The following is a 16,463-nucleotide window of genomic DNA, read 5'->3' as shown; positions in this document are numbered from 1 at the left end:
AGCCAACATTTTTCTCCTCTAACACACAGGTAGCTCCATCTGCACTAGATTTTATTGTAACTCCATTAACAGATTTAACATCCGAACTCTGCACGATCTTTCATCAGACCACACCCCTCTCCTGGCTGATCTACATGCCATGCCACTGAAGAAGCCTCTACCCTCCCGTTTCCTAGCTCCTGGTACTTAGGTCGAGACTTTCAAGGGTCACCTGTCTTAACTAAGCGACTTAAACATGGAAAATCAAGGTACAGAAGGTATTGACAACGATATAAGAGTATTTATGGAAAAACAGAAAGATGCAGCAGCACATGCTTCTCCGAGTGCTCCACGCAATACGCAAGCCTTTTTTCAGCCGCTCCTACCTTCTGCAATAGCTGATCTCCTTCGCCTCAAGCGGAATATCAGAAAGGAATTTGCAAGAACAGGAGATGTCCAAATCCAGCAGATCTACAGAAGGTATCAAGTTCTGAACCAAAGAAAACAGCCACAACACAACCTTTTGGAGAACATGGGCACCGATGCCTCTTCACAATTCTCCCTGTGGAGAATCACGAAAAGGATCTAGTTTCAGGATTCTCAGACAACCGCTATAAGAAGCCCATCTGGTGGTTGGTGCCGCACATCACAGAACAAAGCAGAAGTGTTTGCAAGCAGCTTGGAGCAAAGGTTTAAGCCGCTCTCACTTGCAAACATAATCCTGATACTGAAACCGGGAAAAAAGCCAACAGAGGTAGACTCTTGTCGACCAATCAGCCTCCTCCCTTCCCTTGGTAAAATTATGGAAAGAATAATTCTTAACAGGATGCGTGACGTTGGGCATGGTACATGTGGACCAGAGATATCGAACGTAATCTGAATGTGCCAAAAATTGGAGACAGGATTCAGGAAATAGCGAAAAAATACAATGACACTAGAAGCTCATCCTAATAGATAGACGACTAAGTATGGCAGCCCCAAGCCATCGGACGAGTACGAGAAGAAGATTAAAACGCCACCACCGTCAAGACCTGACTGACCGGGACTTGACATAAATCCTACTTAATTATAATCTTCTAAATATTACTGCCTTAACATTCCTTTTCTTTAATACTCTTAATCATATAATGTTTGTAAATAATTTAGATATTAAGAATCGTTAAAATTGATACTGGGCCGGTTAAAATCCACCCGAAAATGGTATCTTGCCCTAGCAGCGACCCACCCTGAAAGGAGAACAGATGGAAGAATATCCTCAACAATCAAAAGGTTAATCTGGGAAGGCTGGAAAAATACTTTATCCGCCAATGGAAGACATCCGAGAAGATTGAGCATGGGCTTCGCCGGAGTGCCGAGTTGGCTTGGTTGGGCCCCGTGATTCTAGTTCTCATGGCATTCTAGTTCTCATTAGGAACGGACAATAGCCGTTCCTAACGGATCCACTGCTGATCGGAGTCGAACTGAACCAAAGTGTTTGAAATAGTAAGTAGATGGAAGTAGAAGGATTTTCTTTATGAAGCAACGTATTGTGGCTTGCCTTGCTCGTGAAACAATTCTGTCAGCTCAAGCTACCGGTGACGGCACGAGTATGCCATCACCTCCCCAAACCCCCACGAGCAGTGACCCAGATATACAACACTCAACCCGGACACAGAGCAACAAACTAGAGACGTCAACAACCAACAGCAGGTCGCGCAGCAGAGTCAGGATTCCGAAGAAGATTCACTCTGATCTGACCACAGCTAGATTCAGTCCAACCAGAAATCCCTCCTCGACTTTATTCAAGAGAACTAATACCAACAAAATCAACCACCAACCCTTGCACGACTTAACTCTCGTGCACTCCCGCAGATTATGTCCTTTAGTAAACAATCTTCGTGGTTCAGTCCTCTGAAAAAAATGGGGACAAAGCCTAACTGGAAAAGGAAGTATAGGTCAAACATCTTCAATCGCTTCTCGTGTGCGATATCTTTCTTCGAGAAAAGAATTCATCCGTCCAGGGCAGGAATTTCTGACTTGTTGCTCAAAGACTGCTCCCATAATGAGAGAGTGACCTTTCGCATTTTGGACGAATACAAGAAAATCAAAAGGAAATCCTTCCTTCCTTCGTTGAACCTCCAGAGTGAACAGACGTGTTTTTATCGAGCTCCGTATAAAATCACTTGATTTAGTGAAGTAAATAGTTAATAACATAAAATATATAAACAAATCGAAAGCGAAAGAGACGCTATTGGCAATGTTAAATTGCTATACTATAAAATTTTCTGTGTGTGGAATAACAAAGTGTTGAAAATACAAAAGTCACACTTATACAAAGTTGCGTGTATGTGGAGAGTGATGAAATGAAGAGGATCATGTAAGAGAGAACGCGCTCTATTATTGTTCTCTTTGTACTCTGTCATTGTTGCCTCTCACATGCATGTTAGAGGGTAATCGAACCCATTCGCTTGCATACAACGAGACAGTGCAAGTCTATCGGTTGCTTAAATAAAACAAATATACAACGAACAAATCGATCGTTATAAAATGAGCCAACGCGAATTGCGCGCTCAGCGGCAAAAAGAGCAAGACGAGCGTCGACTCTCTTTGCACCGGAACAATGCATACTTCACCGTCGTGTCTGACGCCCGCGAGTGCCAAATCATCCACCCGGTCAATAACCTAGCAACTGCAGAATGCAAACGATTGCGGTCTTGCTCACCAATGCTTATGAATGGACGAAATGAACCCAAACACATTGAGAGCGTGTCTCCCAAGCTCTCCGCATTCCAAACGGTGTCAAGTTCTTTAGCTACCAGTAAAGCAATCACGCTATCTATGCAACGGCACATTTAGCAACAATAACTGCAATAACAACTGCAACAACACCAACACCAACTCTATGCTCAAAACCGACAGCGGTGTACAATTCCGCTGTACAAACAACAACGAAGGCGAGAGCACTCACACCGAGTCTTGAAAGTGGAAGCGGACAAGAACCAAAACAAAACAAAAAACTTTGTCAAAGAGGGCTGGATCGCTACATCAAAATAAAGCGAGAGCTAAGCCCACAACATAAGCAGGCTGGTAACCAGCCGAAAATAAATCGAGCCAACGCCTCCAATGACTCAAGATCAAATATGTTTGCACTATTGGATGACTGCGAAGTACAGAAGCAGGGGCAGAAGAAGATAAAGCCGCCACCAATATATATACGTGAGAAAACATCAAGTGCGCTGGTTAACAAACTAGCTGCAATTATCGGAGAAAACACCTTCCATGTTTTACCTCTTACTAAGGGTAACATACAAGAAACGAAAGTGCAGACTCAGGATGAGTCTAGCCACCGATCAGTGGCCAAGTACCTGGACGAAGCTGGGAAAAGTTACTGCATCTACCAGCTGAAAAGTGACAGCATTTCAACGCCAAAACGGTGATCAACATTCTCAACAGGAACAAAGAGCCGCAGCCACTCTTTAAAGTCGAACTGGAGCCATCGAGTCAGAAAAACACCGTAGAAGAGCCACACATGCGCAGGCAACCTGTGCAGTGCACCAACTGCCAAGAATATGGCCACACCAAAGCGTACTGCACACTAAAATCCATCTGCGTCGTTTGCAGCGATGCCCACAGTACTGTAAACTGTCCTAAGGATAAAAACGACAGTTCAATTAAATTATGCAGCAACTGTGGCGAAAAACACACAGCCAACTGGCGATGATGCATTGTTTACAAGGAACTTAAGAGTCGCCTAAGCAAACGAGTGGATTGAGCTCGAGATCGTATCACACCAACAGCTCACAAAGTAATGGAACCGACTACAACTAAAAGCCCTTCGTCTGCCAGCCACCGAACAATGCCAAATTCTTCCTTTGCCAGTGTAATAAAATGAGGGATCCAAGAACCGACAGCAGTCACCTCCAGCGTCCAGCATAAAATTCACCAAATAAACACAAGTAAGCAAATAAACACACAAAACATGCAACAGCAGCCTTTTGGCGTTGAAGCGATTATGCTCTCGACGCAGCAAACCATGAAAGACTTCATGACCTTCATGCAAGAAACTATGCAAGAGCTTATGAGAAACCAAAACATCCTTATTCAAATGCTCGTTTCTTCTAAAACAGGATAATGACTCCCTTAACAATAGCTACCTGGAACGCTAATGGTGTTTCGCGGCACAAGCTAGAACTTGCTCAGTTCTTAGCCGACAGAAACATTGACGTTATGACGTTACCTACCGAAAAGTACAACTTCCAAATACCAGGATATACATTTTACTTTACGAATCACCCGGATGGCAAGGCCCATGGAGGCACTGGGATACTAATACGATTGCGAATTAAGCACCACTTTCTTGGTAATTGGCAAGAAGACTGCTTACAATGTACCACTATAAATCTCCAATGTCATAACGCTCACTCTGGCTGCTGTCTATTGCCCACCCCGCTTCACAATCTCTGAGGAAAAAATCACAACACTTTTTGACTTGTTTGGTGAAAGGTTTGTTGCAGCTGGCGATTGGAATGCCAAGCACATGTACTGGGGATCTCGGATAGCGAACCCTAAAGGAAAACAGCTGTACAACGCGATAATCAAACCGCAACACAAACTTAACTATGTTTCCCCGGGAGCGCCTACATACTGGCCAGCAGATCCCATGAAGCTTCCAGATTTGATTGACTTTGCCATCACAAAAAGGATACCCCAATCAACGATTACAGCTGAGGCACTTTCAGAACTCTCATCTGAGCACTGTCCGGTGCTCTTTCATCTTTTGTACCAGCTACAACACATCGAGCGACCGTGTAGGCTTACGAGCAATAGGACCAACTGGGAGAGGTACAAAAAATATGTTTGTTTCCACACCGGCTTTTATAGACCCCTGGAAACCGAGGAAGGCATTGATCAGTTTGCTGGAGATATAGAATCAATACTTGTCGCAGCAGCAAAAGCGTCAACTCCACAAGACAACCATGTATGCAGTATAAAGTTTAATAAGACAAGTAGAAATATTGAACTGCTTGTGCTTGAAAAACGAACACATCGAAGGGAGTGGCAGGAGCACAGATCACCTAACGCAAAGAGTAAATTAAAAGCAGTTTCTCGCGGACTTACCAAAGCGCTTAAGAAAGAAGAAGAGGACGCATAACTAAGGTACATCGAGAATCTCACCCGCACAGACACAAAGAACTCGTTGTGGAAAGACCACAAGCTTCCTGTGGCCTGTGGCACCAACAGAAACGGTTGTACATCTCCGTAACTCTACCGGAAACTGGTCTCGCAGTGACACCGACAGAGCAAGAGTCTTCGCTGATCATCTTAAAAAAGTATTTCAACCAAACCCAGACACTAACTCATTTACTCTCCCGCCTTTAACTGCATCTGACTTAGCACCACAAGATCCTTTAGAATTTCGGCCAAGCGAGATAACGAAAGTCATTAAAGAGCAACTGAAGACTCGAAAATCGCCTAGCTACGACTTAATAACCCCGAAAATGATCATTGAGCTGCCAATGTGTGCAGTTCTACGAATCTACTTGCTCTTCAACGCAATTATTAAAATTGGATACTTCCCTCAAAAGTGGAAGAAATCAATTATAATTATGATCCCTAAGCCTGGGAAAGACAAAACACAGCCATCATCATACAGGCCAATAAGCTTACTTGCTTGTCTATCCAAGCTATTTGAAAAAGTGCTGCTGCTACGCATCAGCCCCCACCTCAAAACACACAACACACTCCCATCGCACCAATTTGGTTTTCGGGCAAAACATGGAGCCATTGAACAGGTTAACCGCATCACAACAGAAATTCGCACTGCCTTTGAACACCGTGAATACTGCACAGCTCTCTTCTTAGACGTTGCACAAGCATTCGATAGAGTATGGCTGGATGGACTTATGTTTAAAAAAATCAAACTGCTGCCTCAAAACATACATAAGCTTCTAAAGTCTTACCTATATAAAAGAGTGTTCGTGGTCAGATGCACTTCAAGCGATTGTACTATAGAAGCCGGAGTGCCTCAAGGAAGTGTTCTGGGCCCAATTCTATACACCCTATACACGGCGGACTTCCCAACAAACTAGCAGCTAACGATACTAAGTCGGTCCAGATGCCCAGAAAAAACTACGATGCAACTAGCACGCCATCTAACTTGTGTAGAACAATGGCTTGCAAATTGGCGCATACGAGTAAACAAAGGAAAGTGCAAAAAGGTAACATTTACCCTGAACAAACAAACCTGCCCACCCTTGGTAATGATAACGATAACGTAACATACTTAGGTATTCTGGACAAGCGGCTCACCTGGCGGAAACACATAGAGGCCAAGACGACGCACCTCAGATTAAAAGCAAGGGATCTACACTGGCTTATAGACGTTCGCTCTCCCCTAAGCTTGGAGCACACAGTCCTCTTATATAAGATTTGAAAACTTATTGTTAGTCTCTTAAGTAAAAGGGAAGATTTAATAAATGAGCAAAACATGAAAAAAAAAAGGCAATCCCAATTTTCTGTGGAGACTTGGGAGTGTTCAGAGTAATCAAACATCCTTTCATCGTGCTCTGGAGATCCTTTAAGGCCGTTTCTGATTCGCTTTCCATGGTCGGGACATTAAAAAGGTTTTCAACTTTCTATTTACTAAAAGTCGCTTGTTGTCAAACCGAACGCTGACCATGCGGATTGGAAACTAGTTTTGGCGTTTAGGTGAAATAATTTTTTCACTCGAGTTGGCCGGGAATTGTTAACGGAGATTATAGGTCACGAAAGGTGCCAGCGCAAATAATCTCCATCGAAGATTTCAGTGTCGCATGGCGGAAGACTGTAGCCCATTGAAAACGTCTCAAAGGATGGACTTAACCTTGCCTGAGAATTGTAGGCGGACGGACGGTCAATTATGTTGGGAAGCACAACGTTAGTAAACCGCTTAACAGTGCTCATATTGTTCTAAAGCAGCAAAACGATTCCGCTGCTTCCTCCGCGAAGGGCTTACTCCCGCTCAACTTTTCCCCATCATGAGTTGATTTGATCTAGGCGGATTCTAAATGTGAATAAAATGGGCTCGGCTGTGAATGTCATAAAAATTTGTATTTGGTTGAAATAAATTCAAGCATCGCAGCGTCTAGAGGGCCCTTACTCATGGATAATAAATTCCCTGAGGGTCCGACCCCATGTCTTTTCGGCTAGGCTTCCGCCTCCGGCCTTCTTTCGGAAGGGCTAACTGAACAGCAACTTTCTTCTGACTCGCAGCTTTTGGACTTGACTGCAGTCCTCCCGCGCCTTCAGACATAATTATATTGGTTTATTAAGTACGGAGCGAACACAAAATTAATTTATTTATTTATAATTAATTTAAAAGAAATACATATTACGGAATTAAATATGAATTCACTGTGTACAGATAATAGTTGTATATACACACCAATACACATACAATATGTACACCCAAATACAGCCCCTATGTACCCAACAAATATCATATAACAATAAATTGTCATAGGATCCTCAAAATCCCAAATCAGAATGGATTGTCATAAGATCCTCAAAACCAAGGTTGAATGGAAAAATCCCAACTCCAATAATCACCCACAAGTAGAGTAAACATCACGTTCCCACGTTCCACTCGCAGTCCCGAAAAACAATGTGTCAAATTATAAGCCAAAAACAGTTGTATCCAAGAGCGAATGCACTTGAATCCAAGAGAAGCGTAAAACAATTAAAGTCAGAAGCTTTCTCTCTTCACGATCAGAACTCGATAACGAGGCTTAACGTCAATCAAATCAGAATAAGAAGTTGAGTAATTTATCATATGTCATTGTTATGCTGTTATACTTACAAAAAAATTAAACTTATTATTTATTAATTTAAAAAAACTCTTCGTCTGAGGCTATTACATCAAGTTCATGATCTTTCTGTAGAAGTTCTCTTTCATCGTCCTCCTCGCCCTTGTCGATGTCCTGGCAATCACAATGATCGCTTCCAAGGCATATTTATGTTTTTATTTTAGATAAATACTAGACAACAAAGTATCTAGAGCTCTGTTAAAAATATCGGTCATAGTATCTAGGCGACTGCATTTTCTTGCATGTCTTCTCCGATCGCTCTTATATAATTTGTTCCTCGATTCGGACGCATGCTCACCAAGACAGCCAACAGCGTTATTAAAATAATATAAAAGCTATAAAGAATGTCGTAATCAATATTTAATATTGACGACAGTAAGGCTGTTTTAGAAAATGCTCTTCTGGCTGTATTACCATCATTTGAATTTCCGCTTCCATTTGGTAACGGCTTGTCCACATTGAGACAGATTTTCTCCATCATTTGTTTTTGTATAAAATGCTTTCGTTCCACTAATTTAGGTTTATCAAAGTCCTTTACATGCCAAGTTTTAAGATCAGCTCTGTATGCAAGTTTTAAAACAAATTCAAAGAAGCGAATCCACGCATGTAAAGGGCTTATTCCAAACTGAAGAGTTTGAGACTTTTTTTTTTTTTTTTTTTTTCGCACGGGTCCCACGGCCGCACCTCCCGCCCAACCGACCGAGGGGCGCTGCCGTGTATCGTACGGCTCGATTCGCGAGAAGATATAGACGCGATATAAAAAATAGAATAGGAACGAGGAAATTAATATAATGTGGAATAACTATGTTAAATATTAGTGTTAGTAGGATCTAATTATGTAATAGAAAAGATAAAATCGATTGTTTTAATAGCGGCAGAGAGTCAAGATTACAGATAATAGGATAAAGTCTATTATAGTCAGAACATAAAACTCTGTAAGGGTCATGCAACTCATAATTATCATAGATCTACAATGATTTAAGATAAGGGGTATATAGTTTCTAGTGAATCTACTTGGAACCGAGAAGTTAAGCCGACTAATCAAGTCGGGACTCTCAACATCCCCACGAATAAGTTTACAAATAAAAACTGTTCCAAGCATAGTTCTACGGTTAGCTAGGGATGGTAAATTAATTAAAAGTAGTCTACTGGAATAAGGGGGTAATATATGGTTTGCATCCCAATTTAGGCGCCGCAAGGCAAAAAGTAAGAAGTTTTTTTGGACCGATTCAATGCGGTCCGAGTGGACTGCGTATTGTGGACTCCAAACAGGTGATCCGTACTCGAGAATCGGACGGACTAACGAAATAAATAAGGTTTTAGTCAAGTAAGGGTCATCAAATTCCTTAGACCACCTTTTTATAAAACCAAGCACACTTAGCATCAAAAATATCAGAATTAAAATCATTCACATTCATTAAATGCGTTGGCTTTGCTCCGCAAATGTTTAAGACTTTACCGTCTATTAGTGTCATTTGACCGACATATTTTACAAATATATTAATGTTGTTTATTTTATGCAAATATATGTGCAGATTACGAGTCTGGGTATCCAAGTTTTCTTTTTCTGCTAATATAAGTTTCCTTAATAAATTGAATTGTTAAAGGACGACAAAACCGTATAGATTGTGGCGATCTGTTGATCCAAATTATTTTTTGTTCATTGTCTACTAATTTTAATGGCACAATTGTAGTAACAAACAGCGATCCATCATATACAGCACCGATTTCCTCATAACGTTGCTTATACTCTGACCAGTGTATCCATCATATCCATAGCTAAATATTAATTGGCATTCTATGTAGTTGGTATTTGCTTTGAAAGTTTCATACTGCATTTCAAGAATCCGCGAAGTTGTGTGGTTTAAGAGTTGTTGTAACTCAACTTGCGCTTATTTCTAAAAATACTCGATGCCATTTGGTCTAAGCTTTAGTTTAGCGTTAAGAACATCAGGATATGATGGGTAAATATAAAAGCCGTTTACTTTTGTATTCCGTTTTAAATTGATGTATTGGCTTTTTGTAAATCCGTTTTCAAATAAAAAGGCTAATGCATTGTCGACGGACATTTGTGTGGGCTCAGAAGAGAACATTTTTCTTTTTATATTATTGATATTATCGCTGTTACCAGCTGCTTTTAATACAACTGCCATGTCCTTTTCATTTCCTTTTTTAGCCGAAACTGAAGCAGCATGCAAGAGTAATGGTACAGAATTATTATTTTCATCCGCAAGGTCCGAAGCTAATTTTCTTTTAAGTCGGTCACTAGCCTTTTCATAAACTAGTTTTGGACGACCAACTTTGCTTGGAGTTTTCCAATAAGCGATTATACTAATACTAGATGCCAGCCATTTGAAGTGTTTTTTCTTTAACCTGTCCAACGATCTATTGCAACCTGGCAAATGTTTCCTTATGTAATCAAAGAAGGACTTAACTTTTTTATTTATTAATGAAATACAACATTCATTTAAATTATTCTGACCACTATTGTTGCTCCAAATGGCTAGCAGCTCTGCATGCCTAAACAAGTATTCATCTACAAAAACGTAATTTTTTCAAAAAGGAACAAAAAGGTGCATATGAAACTAGTTGTATAATATTATACACATGCTAGTTAATAACTTGCCGTTAAAATTCTTTTGAAGTGTTTTGCCATACAAAAGTTATATTCCACGAAACACAGCTACATTTGTTAAGTTGACTGTAAAAAAGGCACATAAACAAAACACCATACAACTACACAAAAACATATAACATACACAAAAATTGTACTGAACTACAAATCTACATATCCGTGCTACTGTTTTCCATTACAACACTTTAAAATGTTTAATTCTCTGAGGAAATATTAACCTCAAATATAACAAAATAATTTGCCGCCAATTTCGTCTTACGCATGTTATCGACAATCAGCTGTCTTTGAGAGGTGGGCAATAAGCCAGTGTTGCATAAAAAAGTAAAAATCTACATTTATTTTATCTAATTAGACTAATAATAATCTAATTATCCTTAATATAAAGAAACCATAAATTTTTTTATTCCGTGAAAAATGTTTTTTGACTTTCTGCCAAAAAAAAAAAAATAAAAAACCAATGTGCATTGGTGGAGATGCCATCAGCCTGGGAGTTACAAATCTCACCAACTGGTCGGAACTCAGGACTCAACTGATCCTGAACTACATGCTCCAGAGACCGAATCATCTACTATTGGAGGACTTCCGGAACACGATATGCCGAGGTAAAGTTAGACAATTTTTATAAGACGATGAACGAAGACTGCAGAGTTTAGAAAGCAAGCTAGGGATAGAAAATGATATTGCTCAAACCACCTTGTATAACGAACTAATTCGAACAAGTATACAAATCTTAGTTCTGAGATTGCCAAACCATATCTGGTAGCAGGGGAGCGGCCTAGCAACAGCGAAGACGGCTGCGATGCAGAACGAGTCAAGGGCGGTCAGGTCAAACGATACCGCGCTGGACCTTGGACCCGGCAAAGCGGAGAGACCGTGAACTAACGGTACCGCGCTGGACCCGGGACTCGAGCCGGCCAAGGGCACGGAGGTCGACCGGTAACGGGACATGCACAAAAAAGGACGCACCGTGAACAAACGGTACATGAGTTGGACGTTGTACCCGAGTGGGCCGTGCGCAAAAGGGGAAATAACGGGATCCTTGCGGCCTATAAAGGGACAGCGCAAGTGCAACCCGTGGAAGTCAGTCACAGCACGCGAGGAGCCATTCGTAGCCGAGGAGAGTACCGGCGCGAGTCGCACGGTCAGGACGCGCAGTTGAGCAGTCGGAACGGAGTCTGAAGGCGGAGGAGCGGATTCAGTAAAAAAAAAAACGTTAAAAGAAGGAGTTCGGGAGTGAGAACGCGCGGACATGTAACGAAAGAGCAAACAGTGGAAGCGTCGGGCAGCAAGTGGCCCGCAGGAAGTGAAGGACGAGCTTTGCAAGTGAAGAGTGATCCTGGGAGTGGAGGACAAGATCCTGACGTGTCTGACACGGTCAGTAGAGTCAGTGGGCAGCAAAGGTAGTCCCAGGCGGAGCGTTGTCTTTCCCGTGGACGATAAGCCCTGTCCCATAACATCCTAATCCCGGCCGGGCCGACACGTTGTCCGTTGTCAAGGAGTACCCTGGACATCGAGGGCAAGGCGTTGCAGGAGAAATGCCGCATGAGCAGCGAGATCACCGGAGGAGTCAGGCATAGAACAGAATAACTCACGTGGAGAGGTAGACACTGTAAAGCAATGTTTCCCAGCATTAGGAGCAAGCAGTGTTTCCCAGCATCAGGAGCAGGACTGGCACCATACAGCTGCTGTGGATGTAAACAAAGCGAAAAGAGATGGTGAACTTCAGAACGGAAGGCAGGAAGTTCAAATACCGAGCTGGTGCAGAGAAGCAGAGGGCAGCAGCGAGACGCCAAACGACAGGGTCTGCTAGGCTGAGACTGTCGGGCCGAGATCAAGGAGGCGCAGGTCGACGAGAGGAGTTCCCCTCATTTTGGTATTGGGGCTTATTTCGTTCTTTCTTGTATGCAAAATTAAAGAGTAGGGGTCCTGCTATGCGATCAATAAGTGTCTCTCGGCCGGTATTTAAGCCCCAAAAAAAAAAATTAAACAAAAGATAATGCTATAGTTGGTTTGCCCGACCATCAGATACCCGTAACCAAAGACCCTAGACTAACTACTTCTTATCGCAATTACTATTTGCGCTTATATTTTATTTATTTATATAAACTCGATTATATAGCGAAAATTTCAAAAAATCGAGCAGCTCTGCGTGTAGTCAACTTTAAGCAAACGGATTAAGAGAAAAAAAAAAGGAAAATCAAAAAGTTGATGAGCTTTTATTCCCACCCAAATATTCGCGCTTTTTAAAAATTTCAAATTGGAATAAAAATTCAACAAAATATTTCTACTGAATCTAATTTTAAAGGTTAAATAATAAAAATGGATCATTTACATTCATTATTATTAAGTCAAATGACTTAAAAAATATACTAAATAATTAAAGCAAATGCAAAGGGAATTATTAAAAAAATTTATTATTATTTATGATAAAACATAAATTTTCCAAAAAGAAGTCAATATTTTGAGAAAAAAAAATTTTATAAAAATAATACGTAGTATAAAATAAAAATTTCATAAAAATAATACGTAGTATAAAATAAAAATTTTTAAAATAAATAAAAATATGAAAACGGTTTATTGCAAAAGTCATATCTTAAGGCACGAGGTGCGGACACAAGCACTCAAACATCATTGGCTTAATAATTTTTCACACGTCGCAACCTGAATACTCTAATGACAAATATTTGAATATATCGCCATTTTTGAAATTTATTTTGTGATATTATGTACATAGATTCGGCTTCGGGCCCAATTAGTGGGTTCTCTGCCCCTTTCCTGGCTAGGTTGTCCGCTAGCTCATTTCCCGGGATGTTGTTGTGTCCCGTGACCCACCTTATTGTGAGTTTTTTGACAGCTCCTAGTTTGTCTAGGGCTGTCCTCACTTCATTTACTAGCTTAGATGTTATCTTAGCTTTGCTGATTTATGGCTGCTTGACTATCAGACAGTATAGCAATGTCCTTGCCACGATAGTTCCTTTGGAGATTAAACTCCGCACAGCGTCCTATAGCACAGACTTCAGCTTGAAAAGTGCTGTTGTATTTTCGTGGTATTTTAACCTGGGGCCTATAGGCTTTCAGCATTCTTACTTGTGAGGTTGCAGTCATTTCCTGCTCCCTCAATTCTTATTAGGGTGGCTTCCCGTTTCATTTCAATGACGATATAAAGCGGCGTTACCTCCATTAGTACTTCTAGGGCTGCAGTGTGACAGGTATGCATTGCTCCTGTCATGCATACGCAGGCCAATTTTTGCAGCTTATGGAGCTTCACCTTAGTGGTACTAAGGCGTCCTCTATCACCCCAGGCTATTGCCCCATAGGTAAGTATGGGTCTGACTACCATGAGGTACAGCCATCTTATTGTGCGGGGTGAGGTTCCCCACGACTTACCAGCAATTTTTCTACACGTAAAAAGTGCTCTGGTGCACTTATCAATTGTGTTATCGACATGAGTTTTGAAGCTAAGTTTGGAGTCAAGGGTTATCCCAAGATACTTAACTTCTTTGCTGGCCTCTATGCGACATTCTGATAGGGTTATTGCCTTCATTCTATGTAGCTTGTACCTATTTGTGAAAGGAACAATAACAGATTTGCTAGGATTTAGGCTCAGGCCTATTTCCTTGCACCATTCGCTGGTCATGTTGAGGCCCAGTTGAATGATATCGCAGAGTGTTTTCTCATATTTACCTCTGACTATAATGACAATATCGTCAGCATAGCCCTGGCAAAGTATACCTCTGCGGGTCAGTCTGTCCAGCAACTCGTCTACCAGAAGGCTCCAAAGGAGAGGTAAGAGGACACCCCCTTGAGGGCAACCCCTTGTGGTAGATACTGTGGACGACTATAGTGGCCATGGCACGCCTAGATGCCAGTAGTGACTTGATCCATCTGCTGGTTGTCGCATCTAGTCCTCGTCTTGCCAGGGATGCGTTGACCGCCTCATGGGAGGTATTGTCGAAAGCACCTTGTGTCTAAGAAGGCACGTAACGCCACTTCCTTATGAGTCAGTGAATCCTCAATAAGGCCTTTCAGGTGATTCAGGTATCAGTTGATCTGCACGCCCTGTAGGAATGTTGCGTCCGTTGGAGCGGATGCTCCACAAGCAGAGTGCTTCTAATGCTGACATCCACTAGCTTTTCCAACGTTTTTAGCAAAAACGATGTCAATGGGGCTGATGGGTCTGAACGACTTCGGATCAGTGATGTATTTCTTTGCAGCTTTTGGAATGAAGACCACTTTGGCTATACTCCAGGCAGTAGGTATGTGTCCTAAAGCTAGGATGCTGATCATTATTTTCCTGATCGGTGTTGCGAACTGACATAGCTCTCGTTGAAGCAGGATTGGCTGAATACCATCTGGACCCGGAGATTTGTAGGTGTGGAATGTGACAATTGCCCATCTTAATCTCTCCGTTGTTACTATTGATTTTGCATTGGCCCAATCAGTAGCACGCGGTCTACTTTGTGCCGTTACTGGGGTAATCCCATCCGTTTGAAGCGTGCTTCCCGGAAAGTGAGTTAATGCTATAGTTGGTTTGCCCGACCATCAGATACCCGTAACCAAAGACCCTAGACTAACTACTTCTTATCGCAATTACTATTTGCGCTTATATTTTATTTATTTATATAAACTCGATTATATAGCGAAAATTTCAAAAAATCGAGCAGCTCTGCGTGTAGTCAACTTTAAGCAAACGGATTAAGAGAAAAAAAAAAGGAAAATCAAAAAGTTGATGAGCTTTTATTCCCACCCAAATATTCGCGCTTTTTAAAAATTTCAAATTGGAATAAAAATTCAACAAAATATTTCTACTGAATCTAATTTTAAAGGTTAAATAATAAAAATGTATCATTTACATTCATTATTATTAAGTCAAATGACTTAAAAAATATACTAAATAATTAAAGCAAATGCAAAGGGAATTATTAAAAAAATTTATTATTATTTAAAACATAAATTTTCCAAAAAGAAGTCAATATTTTGAGAAAAAAAAATTTTATAAAAATAATACGTAGTATAAAATAAAAATTTCATAAAAATAATACGTAGTATAAAATAAAAATTTTTAAAATAAATAAAAATATGAAAACGGTTTATTGCAAAAGTCATATCTTAAGGCACGAGGTGCGGACACAAGCACTCAAACATCATTGGCTTAATAATTTTTCACACGTCGCAACCTGAATACTCTAATGACAAATATTTGAATATATCGCCATTTTTGAAATTTATTTTGTGATATTATGTACATAGATTCGGCTTCGGGCCCAATTAGTGGGTTCTCTGCCCCTTTCCTGGCTAGGTTGTCCGCTAGCTCATTTCCCGGGATGTTGTTGTGTCCCGTGACCCACCTTATTGTGAGTTTTTTGACAGCTCCTAGTTTGTCTAGGGCTGTCCTCACTTCATTTACTAGCTTAGATGTTATCTTAGCTTTGCTGATTTATGGCTGCTTGACTATCAGACAGTATAGCAATGTCCTTGCCACGATAGTTCCTTTGGAGATTAAACTCCGCACAGCGTCCTATAGCACAGACTTCAGCTTGAAAAGTGCTGTTGTATTTTCGTGGTATTTTAACCTGGGGCCTATAGGCTTTCAGCATTCTTACTTGTGAGGTTGCAGTCATTTCCTGCTCCCTCAATTCTTATTAGGGTGGCTTCCCGTTTCATTTCAATGACGATATAAAGCGGCGTTACCTCCATTAGTACTTCTAGGGCTGCAGTGTGACAGGTATGCATTGCTCCTGTCATGCATACGCAGGCCAATTTTTGCAGCTTATGGAGCTTCACCTTAGTGGTACTAAGGCGTCCTCTATCACCCCAGGCTATTGCCCCATAGGTAAGTATGGGTCTGACTACCATGAGGTACAGCCATCTTATTGTGCGGGGTGAGGTTCCCCACGACTTACCAGCAATTTTTCTACACGTAAAAAGTGCTCTGGTGCACTTATCAATTGTGTTATCGACATGAGTTTTGAAGCTAAGTTTGGAGTCAAGGGTTATCCCAAGATACTTAACTTCTTTGCTGGCCT

Source organism: Drosophila mauritiana, chromosome 2L, assembly GCF_004382145.1.
Source record: "Drosophila mauritiana strain mau12 chromosome 2L, ASM438214v1, whole genome shotgun sequence".
NCBI classification, from domain to species: domain Eukaryota; kingdom Metazoa; phylum Arthropoda; class Insecta; order Diptera; family Drosophilidae; genus Drosophila; species Drosophila mauritiana.
This window is presented reverse-complemented; position numbering follows the sequence as displayed.